Genomic DNA, 9,528 nt, shown 5'->3' with positions numbered 1-9,528 from the left:
TACCACTGCCATGTTGGCCATTGATGTGGTCCACAGGCATCATAACAGAATACTTGGCTGCCTCCTTTCTTTGGAAGTCTTCATGGCATCTTCTGGCACCATGAAAACTAGTCCTCCGGAAGGAGGCAGTCAAGAAACCTCATATCTCAACACCCCTGTGTTTTAAGCAACCAACATGTATTCATAACCAATTACATAATTAAATGTTTTAGCCACAGTTAACAAAAGTTGGTTGAGGAAATTTTTTAAAAATATGATAAGGAACAAGCTTGGAGCCTGAGTCCTGGTGAGACGTTCCTGGAAATTAGTTTGTGAGACACACGAATTAATCATTTTCCTAAGTGTGAAGGGAATAAAGCTACTGGACTTGGCTTGATCGTAGGGGACTCTGGTGTCCAGTTGGCTGGGCAGACTTCTCCTTGGGTCTCCACAAACTGGACCGCCTTTACTGAATGGAGTGCTTCTTTACACTGCGGCCCACTGGAAGGTTGTTGACACTCAGGAGCTTGATGACACCATTAGGGTCAGTAACCTCTGAGGGCAACACCAGCACTTCCCAACAGCACTCAGTACGGGAGATCTGCTTTATTAAATCCGACCACAGCGTGTTCATGAGGCCCGAACCACCATTCTTTCTTGGTGTGTCGGTCCAGACAAGATGACTGAAGTGGGAATCCACTGAAACTGCAATTGCTTCCCAGTTTATGTCATGAAATCCGTTGGCTTTGTCACTGAAAACAACAGTTTTTGTAGGACGCACAAATGGGAAATCCAAAGGGTTGAAGAAAAGCACCAAGTATTTCCCCTTAAAGTTGGAGACTCAGCTCTTTGAACTCTCTGTTGACAACAGCAGTACCTGTAGGGCACATGCTGGGTGACAGCAGGGCTGTGGAATGAGGAACTGGTGTACAGGCAAACTGCTCAGGCAGAGGTAGAGCACAATGTGTCTGCCAAAGAGGTTCTTCTAGAAGCAACTGGCCTAAGAACTGTTGAGGCAGAAATACTCCGGGAGAACAGGCTGAGCAGCCAAGGACCAGAGCAACCTTCCCGCAGCTGCTCTTCAGAGCACACAAGGGCAGGGCCTGCTCCTTTCATTTGGGAAATGCTGCCTGTGTGGTGGCAGCCAAGCAGAGACCTAAAGGGCTATGGAAGGGCAGTACAGAAATATAGGGAGATGTTTCCCAAGCAGTGAGTGTAGCAAGTGTAAGGGCCTTTGTGCTAATGTATTTTCAGTTTGTTTAGTCTGTGTGCAACAAGGAGACTGCTGCAGGCAAAACTGATAGGGAAGGATGGATATGCTTAAACATCAAGATGGCGCCGCAAACGGGAGACTGTGGGTGCTGTGATATATATATATATCATACAGTGTGTATATATTGTACAGTTATCTCTGAAGGAAATAGTCTGAGACTCAAATGTGCAGAGGATAGCTGCAGTCTGTCTCCACGCAGCTGAGGAGGGAGAGCTGTAAAACCCTGGTGTGGACTCTGCATCTAATACACTCCCCTTACAGTCTTACACCAAGCATGCACTTCAATTACTAAGTCTGATTAAATAAAGGAATGAATATTCATACAACTGTTGTGGCTAGGCACACGCACGGGAATATTTAGTGCTTCACTGTTCATAATAATGAACTGCTTTTAAAGACGAAATATCTGTGCAAAGAAATACAAAGGGGACGATAAAAAAATATCTACAAGCTGACTTGGAAATGGGTCTGAATCAAGGATCCAAGACCCTGGAGTGTGAAGTTTGCATTTTGCATATAATTGAATAATTATGCAGATTTACTGTGCATCCGTGGTCAGAGTGCCTCAAGCGAGTTTGTGGCATATTACCAAACAACAATGAAAACTAACTGTTGCCATTATGAACTTATAAAACTTCTGGAGCATTCAAATGCTAAATGAATAAACAGTAATTTTAAATCACCATATTGATCTATATTTACCATGAAAATGCATGCAATATATTTTTAAACTTTAAGTTATATTGGATTGATGACTGGTTGATTTTGTGTGTCGGTGTATGCATCTCATGATATATGTGTGGAGGTCAGAGCAAACTTTGTACGAGCTGATCCTCTGCTTTGAATATGTAGGATTTGATGTTTGAAGTCAGGTCATCGATCTTGGTAACAAGCACCTGTCGAGCCAATCTTGCCTATAACATATATTTAAAGTTGGCTAGAAAGAGATTTACAATACAGGTTTGAGGTGATTCCATTTTTATAAAAGAAATTCTAGATAGTAAAGTCTATGAAAGAACATTTTATTGTATTATCTTCAGTGCTAATAATAATTTTCCATATATTTGCTTGTTGTATAGATAACTATTGAGTATTATTGAAAATGAATAAAACCATACGATGGCACCCAAAGGTTCCTGCCTGCTCTTTTCTGAAGTAGATCTGGAGAGAAGGAAATGTGAACAGGGAGAAGTGGGGGAGGAGGGAAGCCGGAGGAAGGGGAGGAGGAGGGAGTTAACAGGCTGGTGTATGTGTCTGTTCTTGTCAGCTTTTAACATCAAAATCTCATGTAACAAAATGTTACTTCCATTTAATATCTATTGAAAGAGCGTAAGTTTCAAGGACAGACGTTTAGAAGATTCCCACCACCAGGAACAACTGCAGTTCACCATTAGCAGCCGAGAGACAGACAGAGCAAAAGAGATGCTTGGTGCTGGAGACTCAGAAAAAGGGGGACACTTGGTACTGAGGACTCAGTGGGGTACACTGGAGCTAAGGACTCAGAAGGGGGGTTCACTGGATCTGAGGACTCACAGTGGGGATACACTGGATCTGAGGACTCAGTGGGGTACACTGGAGCTGAGGACTCAGAAGGGGGTATGCTGGATCTGAGGACTCAGAGTGGGGGTACACTGGATTTGAGGTCTCAGAGTGGGGGTACACTGGATCTGAGGACTCAGAAGGGGGTACACTGGAGCGGAGGACTCACAGTGGGGGTACACTGGAGCTGAGGACTCAGTGGGGTACACTGGAGCTGAGGACTCAGAAGGGGGTACACTGGAGCTGAGGACTCAGTGGGCTACACTGGAGTCAAGGACTCAGACAGAGGTACATTCAGCCCTTTAGTCTTCATAGAACAGAATGGCAGCTTTCACAGCGGCTGATAAGTCTCAGAGACTGAACAAATTAAAGTTGGCAATAATTCAAAGATTTGAAAGTGCTGTTGGACCCTAGTTTGAAGCCCAGATGATGACCATCATTTTGTACCTCGGCATGTTCTGTCAGCCTTGGTCTTCAGATGCTGTGTTTGCAAACTGAATGGTGGCCCTGGTTCTTCAGATACGGGTATGATTTGCACATGCTTTAGTCACTGTGAATTCTCTATTGAAAAATGATGTCTTTATTAAAATAGCAGACCAAATGTCGACTCATGGGCCTGTGTGAGCAAGACTAAGGCAGAGCCTGCATTTCCACTGAGGCGGGAAGTAAAGAGCTAGGCCACACCAAAGTTTAATTAGTATTCATTTTCTTCTAATGGCTAAAAAATTACAGATCTAGAGAAACCCATCTTCATTCTGCCAAAGGGCAGCTTCTCTTAAATTTCAGTTACATAAGTCTGAGATGTTTGCTGGCCTTCTATAACTCCAACAATCTCCAAGCTGTTAATAAAGTCCTGTAAATGCAGCCTTCCAGGGAAGCTTTTCTTAGTATTTCATCCTGAGTTTAAGTATGTACACTTAATTGAATTTATCATATTACTACATTTGACAATTTTTATTCTGATATTTAAACTTAATTCTTTTTATTTGTTTTTAACCTAGTACATAAATATATCAGTTTCTTTTGTGCGTGCATTTGCTGTTTTAATTTAGTAATTATTTTTCTTGATTTTCCTTGCCTTATTTACCTATTTAATTACATTCACTCTTTATCTTTATTTACTAATTTTAAAAGATCATTTTGTACGGTATCATCTTTTATATAGGTTCCCTTAGATAATTTCATCTTATAAAGATATGAGCCCAGACTCTGAACAGTAGGAGTGGTGTCTCTGACTCTTTTGTCTGCTCTTGGGACCCTTTTCCTCCTACTGGGTTGTCTCGCCCAGCCTTGATACGAGGGTGTGCGTCTAATTGTCTCTCACTATGCTGTGTTCAGTGGTTTCTCCTAGGAGGCCTGCTCTTTTTTGAAGTGGATCTAGAGAGAAGGAGATGGGGACTGGAAGAAGTGGGAAAAGAGGGAAGCTGGAGGAGGGGGAGAAGGGGGAGGTACTGGGAGGGGTAGCAGGAGGAGAAGCTATGGAATTGTAGCCAGGATGTATTGAAAACAAAAAAAATTAATTAATTTTTAAGAGTGATTTAAGCCTCCTAGTTTATTAGTGTAAGACACAACATCCCTCTAAACATCCAGGGCTACTCAGCAGTCTCTGGGATATTTTATCTTTGTCTCATCCAGACAGTTGGTCCCCAGTCTTCACCCCAGTTCCTCTACTCATCCAGGGTGCTCCACATCAAGTCTAACAGATTCTCCCAACTTCTTTTTGACTTCTGGGTATTTTGGTATTGTAAAGGGCCGCAGCCAACGCCCTGCAAAGATGACGCCGCTTTCCGGGGCCGTGAGTCAGCTAAAACTGACAAACAACCTAAAAGCGCATGCGTGAAGAGCAAGGCGAGCCAAAGTCACAGCCCATCTCGGGGCGTAATCATCAGACCACCAGCAAGTAGCCAATCAGGTAGAGACATGCTTCCCCCGCCTCCCTCAAGGGTATAAAACTGGGTGCTTTTCCGCCCTTCCGCGTCTTCCTCCATTAAAGTTTTGCTGCAGAAGGATCCTTGTGTACCGCATCTGTTCTTGCTGGCGAGACGGCGGCGGGGGACATGGTATTGACAGATGAAACGCCCCTCTGGGGTATATAGTCACTATGGGATGGTCTGTGTCTGCAGGGTTGTCCTCAAGTGTCATTTCAGTAATGAGCTACGAAGTCTCATCAATATTAAAAGTCTTCAGTAGTTTGTCCCATCCTCCATCCCTACTGTCAATGTAGAATATCTTCAGCTGCCTGCTTACCCACACCTCTATCCTGAAGTTGCTTGCCTTGGGTTTGCCTCTCACTAGGCAGACAGAAGATGGAGGAGACAAAAAGAAAGCCTTTATGGTGTCCTACTCAGAAGAGCCTCTCGCCAGGCTCACATTTCCTACTTAATTCATTGAACCTTTAAGCCAAATAGGAACAGTTTTTATTAACGTGCAGAGAAGTTAAGGAATATTCCACCAGCTTTGGAAAGGTACTGTAACTGGAGATTGAAGCAGGCTTTTCTACCCTTCTGTGGCTTCTCTGGATCCCAACAAGCCAGGCAAGCTTTTTGTCCAGCTGACAGGCTCACCCTTTGCCACAGGCTTCCTCTGCCATCAGATCAGACCCTCAGTGACCCACTCAGAGGCAAGGCTCTGGTTAGATCGCACTGCACTCTTATCCGGAGCTGCCTGCTGCCCTCCCACACACCTTAATGTGAATGAAAGCTTCCTTTTCTTTTCGTGGGGTGGGAGGCACATCTGAGAAAATGTGAGGTCATTTTAAAGATGAATTCCATGTCCTTGAGATGGGTCTCTGTGACAGGTGCACCTGCCACTCACAACTTTGTACTTGAATGCTGGAGATTCAAAGTCAGGTCCCCAGCAAGCATCTTACTGACTGAGCCATCTCCCTATGGGCCCAGAAGTTTGGTCGTTTGTCTGTTTGTTTGTTTATTTACTTATAGTTAATGCCTTTACACTTAACAAAATTCTTTCAGCAAGAAAGTTATGTGCCATTCTTAACTGATTAACTCATAAAAGCACCAACGTTGCAATTTTACAGAAATAAAACGTGTATTAAGTGGAAACAATATGTCTATTTCGAGGAGTAGAGTTTCTTTATATTTACAATATCTCCGGCCAAATCTGTATTCTGAAAAAAAATATGAAGTTTTCTTTTCTTTTTTTTTTTTTTTTTTCAAAACCAAGTACTGGATTATCACTGGTGTGTTGTGTTGAAACTACTAGAAATTTTCTTGTTGTGAGAACTAAGGCGTTCCTTGTTCTTCACGCAGCGTGGCCGTGTAGACTCACACTTAGACTCTCAGACCGAAGAGCTGTTTCTATTGAAGTCAATCACCAGGTGGTGAAACTGTTCCCAGCACCCACATCAAGCAGCCTGGGACTCTGGCTATGGGGGTCCGGTGACTCTGGACTCCCCAACCTTCTGTCCTCATTTGCACTCACACCCCAACATATACATAGTTTAAAAAATAAAACCAACTCTTTACATTCTTGTTTCAAACTCACACTTGACATCCTCCTGTCCTTGCCTTACAGGTGCTAGGATCACAGGCATCCATCCCTGCCTGCCTGACGTAGTCCCAGGGATCAAGCGCAGGGCTTTACGGACGCCAGACAAGCACTTTACCAAACTGCTACATCCCCTGATCAGCCTCCGCCGTTTTCATGGGATCGTGCTTCTTCAAATGATCTTTGCAGCCTCACAGTACCGTCTTGTCAATTATGGTGTAAAGTATTAACGGGCTCTGTAAGGGCAGCTGTGTCCTTCAGACTCTGGGGAGGGTAAATGGGGACAGGAAGTTAAACAAGTGTCCACGGAACTTCTGCCACTGCAGCGTGCTACTCAGATGAGAATTTCAAATCCAGGTAGGAAGTGCTGTGTACCATGTGCTGGTCTTGGTAGATGAAGCAGAATAGGAGCCATGGGGCATCTTCTTGTTAAACCAAAAGGAGCCTTTGTTTCTCTGGAGACGAACCTGCTTACCACTGGCTCTGACCCTCAGGGTTGTATGGGAGTCGATATGGTGAGATGGAAGATGCTAAGTATGCAAGATACAGAACACTTCTAGAAAGTTCCTATGTTACCTATTCTCAGTCCTTCTGTCCTCCATAGACGATTCTGGCTCCTCTCCTTGTCAGCTAATGTTTCACTATTCTTGTGGTTTACATTTACACAATTATTGTGATATTGACACAGATCTATTTTTATCAATGTGGCTTTTCTTCAGCTTCCTTTGGAATGGACTGGGGAGATTTCACAAAAGCTAAAATGAAGAGCAATCAAGGAAAACAGCCAAGGTTGATTGCTAGTCTTCATTCATACTCATGTACATGTGCTCCTTCAAAAACAGAGAAAACACACACCACACACACACATACACACACACGTTTTATGCCACAGTATATTGTTGCATTATTTGAGTTAGTTTCTGCATTAGTAACAGAAGCCAAGATGCTAAAAAAAATGTAAAACCTAGTAGAAATCCCACTATTTAAACATATTCACTACTAATAATTTAATATCAAAAATAATATCTACCACATTACTGATATTAAACTATCTTATCGAATTTATGTACTGGTTCAATTAAAAGTCACCATTGAATAAAACTTGAAACTATAGTTTGCTTTTGGCTTAAGATTTATTTATGTTAATGTAGCCTAATACAAATTTAAATAAATAGTAGGTTCTTCAGAAGAGGCCTTATCTATTATCCCAACTTGAGAAATGTTGGTCTAGATTAGCATCGACTCATGAGGAATCATTTCTGCTACTTAATTAACCAATTCTCAAGTTTCTCCCCAAAGTGAATCATGACAAGTTTTGTAATCACCTGAATGAAATCAGTGTATTTTTGTGCCTCTGCCCTTTCCATGGTCTGTTTGCTCAGTGATGTTATAAAACCACCAAGAAAGATGGGTGAGGGGTCACTTTATCCAGCTAGGACTTGACAAAAGCCACATCTGTTCCATCTGAACCACTCTGAGGTCTATTGCTGGCCACAGAGAATGCAGACATCAAAGGCAGTCTCGGAGCTTTGGTATAGGTCAATGAGAACTTACCATATTTTAAACCGAAAAGGGACTGTGAAGGACAAAGATGGCCATAAGTTCCCAGGCTTGAGCCTCATTGCAGGCCTAAACTTGGATCCCTGCCACTCTCTGGATGATGATTATATGAAACGTCACTGTAGATTTTGGTGCAGAGGCTCTCTGTCCTCATCTTCCAGTCATCTATAGCTGCATAGTTGGTCCATGCAGCTAATCTTAGTTCTGTCCGGCCTTTTGTTCAGTCTGCATTCTCCTGTGGCTGCCGGGAGCACTGAGAACAGGAGAATCCATATACTTTTATCTCTAGTGTCTGTAGGACTGCGAGCCAAGAGTCCCCCCCCCCCCTTTTGGTTCTCCTTCAGTCTAGCCTGTTACCTGATGGACTTTTAAAGAAATGCATACTCCACAAATGAATAAGAAGCTCTAATGTGTCCTGATTTTATAAACAAGGGCACTGGAGGCAACTTTGCCTGGGTATAGAGCACAAATGTCTTAAACACACACACACACACACACACACACACACAGTTTATTTCACTCACACAGTCCCCAGATCGCCCGGCTTGTTTGCATCAGGCTTGGGAGGGTGGCTTTCTTCACACCTTTCCAAGTCCAGAGTTGGAGCAAATGCCTCTTCCCTGAGACTTCAAGACTCTACTGAAAAAAAAAAAAAAAAGAGCCAGCTGTTCACACAGCAGAAGCACAGACCTCTGCTTTACTCCAGAATGGGAGGGAGTTTTCCCTTTAGAAGTGTTCAATGTGAACAAGAAATAAGATTTAAAATGCGGTTTCTAGGAAGACATTTCTGGTTACAACACAGCTCACTCTCGGGGGCCCTGCCTGCTTCGGTAGAAATAGCCTTGAAATCACATTTAAGTAAAATTAGCCATTTTATCTTTGCCGTTGCCTAGAAAATGTATCTGTAATAGCCCTCATTTTAATTTTCATTTCGCGCAAATTTCCCAGGGGGAAGAATCTGTGCTTATGATGTAGCTGTCACGCCTCAGATTCAGGGTACCTGCCAGTAAAGCAGGCCTTTCTCACACCTCAAAAAGCTTCTTCATGGGGCTGGAGAGAACCGTTCAATGATAAAAAGATTTGCTGCTCTTCCAGGACCCGAGTTAGAACCCCAACATCTACCTTGGTGGACTCACAACTGAAGCCTACAACTTCAATGCTGGGGGATCTGATGTCCTCATTGACCCCCTTGGGTGTACTATACAAACTGTACTATACACACATGCCACACACTTCCACATACCCACACCCACACATATCCACACACACATAAGAAAGTTAAAGAAATCTTTTAAAAAAATACTTATTGTTACTAAATGCTGCACAATAATTAAATGGGGGAATATTTGAAGATGTAATTAGCTACAATCATATCTGAAAGTAGGAAGTGATGTCAGGTATTCAATGCCCATCATGAGTCATTGTGACTCTGTGTGTGTGTGTTTTAAGGCCACAGCAGAACTCTTCCTCACCCATGTGCCTCCTAGACAAGTTTTCAAATCATTTTTCTCCCCTTTGAAATTAAATTAACTGCCACAACCTTTTGCCCAAACGAAGAGACGGTGATGGAAACATACCTCCAAAGCCAAAGTCATGAGAGTTTCAAGTGATTCTTGCTCTTGGCACATTCCCTGAAGAGCTCAAGGATGCTGCTGGAAGCTTGTGGCGCA

At 43.0% G+C, this 9,528-nt stretch overlaps 1 pseudogene across 1 annotated transcript; it reads right to left on the bottom strand.

Moving 5' to 3' along the window:
* Nucleotides 1–329: 329 nt before the first annotated feature.
* Nucleotides 330–3,246, bottom strand: LOC308417457 (thioredoxin-dependent peroxide reductase, mitochondrial-like; annotated as a pseudogene). Its single transcript has 2 exons — nt 3,239–3,246; nt 330–1,058 (listed from the first exon to the last, which is right to left on the bottom strand). The product of its transcript is annotated as a thioredoxin-dependent peroxide reductase, mitochondrial-like (transcript).
* Between the last annotated feature and the right edge of the window lie 6,282 nt (nt 3,247–9,528).

This window comes from Micromys minutus (assembly GCF_963924665.1).
Source record: "Micromys minutus genome assembly, chromosome: 1".
In the NCBI taxonomy this organism is placed as follows: domain Eukaryota; kingdom Metazoa; phylum Chordata; class Mammalia; order Rodentia; family Muridae; genus Micromys; species Micromys minutus.
Note: the sequence above shows the minus strand (reverse complement) of the source record. Positions and strands in the feature narration are given on the sequence as shown.